The following is a 3,063-nucleotide window of genomic DNA, read 5'->3' as shown; positions in this document are numbered from 1 at the left end:
GATTTTACCAGCGGGAGGACATTGATCGGAGTGCATATCACCGAACTCATCGTCTTCCATTGGATTATTAAGTTAGGGTGAAAAAACTGTGAAATTGGATTCCAGTGGTGAGTCATACGGGTTATGTGGGTTGAATCATGACTGGTGTGATGGTTTGAAGGTGAATGATAACGTGGATTGTGTTAATTTTGATATGGATTTTAAGGTCTGATGGTTTTTAGGGTTTGAAGATGGAATGATAATGTGGATTTTGTTATTGATGTTTGATACAAACAAAAAAAGGTAATTTCCAAATAGACATGAAAACGATCACACCTGTAGGATTTTATAAAAAAAGTTAAATTAATGAGAGCTTTCTATTTTAAAATCAAGCAATCTGGTGATTTTAAAAGTTGGGGAAGCGACGTGAAAACAACGCGATAATTTTATGACAGACAATTATATAGATAGATTTAGAAGCATCTTATTTTACAATACACAATACAAAATTACTTTTAGAAAAAAGAAAAAAAATAAATTTGTCCAAAACCACTAAACTGTGATAACCAGCTTCTTCAACAAACTTATTAATCCCCCAAGTTTTGTTTTGTCTTCATCCAAAACCGTGGCCTAAAAACTTGTCAAACGGGAGGTGAAATCCCTAGTTATATGAGATTTTATTCAGTGGTGACAACGTTTTAAGAACGACCAATAAAACTTTTTATTAAACACTAAAAAGGTAGAACAAGATGCTAGCTACACCTAACATACAAACCGTCCACGGATATTACAACACCAATTACACCAAGAACTACAAAGTAACAAAACTCCCAAAACAAACTCAAAAATTTAATACCATCCACCATCTGCCCAACTTGCACATACTATATCTAATATTATTATCTATAGCTTAAAAATAAAAGCTCTATATCTATAAACAAATGAACTTGCCTTTCTTTCTTTCTTTCCTTCTTATCCCTTTTTTTTTTTGTTTTTTTTTTTTGGCTACAGAATCTAGAAACAACACTTAAAACGACTTCTAATGGTGTCATTTAGCGTTTGTTTGATGACTTTCAAGTTCTGATACAACGTTAACAAATGTATTCAAATCTCGAACCGATGTTCCTTCTTTAACTGCCTTGGTAGCTGCTTCACTTAGCTCCTTCACTTTAACTCGTTCCGGTCTATCACGACTCAATGATTCATCCAACAACCGAGCCAACTCAAACGAGTCAGGAACACTCTCGGGTCCACCAACACAAACTCGTTTTCCAACACACAACTGGTCAACCAGTAGCTTCGCATTAGCAAACTGGTCTGCACCCATTGGCCATGTCAACATCATCACACCCGCCGCAACCCCTTCTAATGTTGAGTTCCACCCACAATGAGTCACAAACGACCCAACGGCCCGATGTCTCAGTATCACCAACTGCGGGGCCCACCCTTTGACCACAAACCCACGTCCCGAAACCCGGTCTTCAAACCCACTAGGAATAAAACCCGAATCACTTTCCTTCACACATAAGACAAAATTCACTTTACTAAGCTCAAGTGCACTCGTTAACGAACTCATTTGCTTTTCACTTAACGTGAACCGACTCCCAAAACATATATAAACAACCGAGTCATTAGACTTTTCATCCAACCAATTAAGCAACTGGTCGGGTGGCACTGCACTCGACCCTCCACGCCCAGTATTATCCATTGGGCCATGTTCATCGGGTAGTAACGGGCCCACGGCCCAAACCCGATCATGGCCCATTTGTTTCTTCACATAGTCTATATAAACCCCTTCCATCTCTTCAAATGTGTTGTATATTATCCCCCAACTAGTCATATTAGCCAACATTCCTTTCCTAAAAGTTTCATAATCCGGATCCCCGGCTTTGTAATTCCGTGACACTTGAGACACCTGCCACCAATAAAACTCGGGCGAGTTCGGTATGTCCGGGTATGAAACCAAGAAGTTGTCATCTCCGCCAGCATTAGCCTTGATAACATCAGCCAAGACCCGCCACAACTTATGGAAAATGGAGGAAGCAAGAGCGCCCGAAGGCGAAAACACGAGACGTGGAATGCCCAAGTGGGACCCTAACTCGGTTGTCCACCCTAGAAAGAAGTCGGATATGATGGCCACGGGCGGTGAAGGGTGGGATTTGAACCATTTGACAATAGGGTCAAACTGTTTTTGTGTGGATATAACTTTGGCAATAAGGGGATGGGAAGAATATGGTTGGAAGTCAGGTTCTGGTAAGAGAAGTCTGTGAAGGGAAGAAGGGTGTGTGGAGATGAGGGGGTCTAGTAGCCGGAGGTTGGCGGCGGAGATGATGACGGTGACGGTGAGGCCATGGCGGAGGAGGAGGTGGGTGAGGTCTAGTAAGGGGATGATATGTCCCGAGCCAGGAAAAGGGTAGACGAGTAAGTGAGTGCTTGTTTTGGTGGTTGAGTGAGTCATGATGTTTTATGGTTTTGATGATGTGTTAGAATTTAGGAGGTTTGATATTTATAAGGTTTGAAAACATGTTTGATGGTGTCGTATGATTGAAGGTGGTGTTAAATGATTAGAAAAAAGAACAATTGAACAAAGTTGATGCTTGGAAGTCAAGCTGATGTGGGAAGATGAGTGATGTCATGGCTTACGACATGTGTTTAACGGTAAAGAACAAGTATATGGGTTAGGAATCCGAAAGAAATTACTAGAGCCGTTTGTTGGTTGTCATTTGCCGGCGCTATATTAATTAGTTTGGATACTAGAAAACATCTGTCTTTGCCTATACCAATCTATCACAGTTTGTATCATTTTTAAGAAGATTTTGTCATTATTTAATATTATTAAAAGAGTAGATAAACTCTTTATCCTTACCTATCTATCACGGTTTGTAACCTTTTTAAGAAGATTTTGTCATTATAGAAGATTATTATTAAAAGAGACAGGTGTGAAAACAGATAATCGTTATTTAATTTTAGTTAATTTATATGTTAATCTTTGTCGAAGATTGTAGTTGATTAAAAGTTTCTATCTATTTACTTTTGGTGAATTTTTACGAACTCCATTTGAACACATTTTTTCGTTATTTTGTT

The 3,063-nt window shown here is 39.0% G+C and overlaps 1 pseudogene; it reads right to left on the bottom strand.

Annotated features, from left to right (window-relative positions):
* Positions 1-758: 758 nt before the first annotated feature.
* On the bottom strand, positions 759-2,532 carry LOC143547922 (flavonol 3-O-glucosyltransferase UGT89B1 pseudogene; annotated as a pseudogene).
* Positions 2,533-3,063: the final 531 nt, after the last annotated feature.

Source organism: Bidens hawaiensis, unplaced genomic scaffold (genome assembly GCF_021521415.1).
Source record: "Bidens hawaiensis isolate Kalapana, Puna unplaced genomic scaffold, B.hawaiensis_p1.1 tig00014895_1, whole genome shotgun sequence".
NCBI classification, from domain to species: Eukaryota; Viridiplantae; Streptophyta; class Magnoliopsida; order Asterales; family Asteraceae; genus Bidens; species Bidens hawaiensis.
Note: the sequence above shows the minus strand (reverse complement) of the source record. Positions and strands in the feature narration are given on the sequence as shown.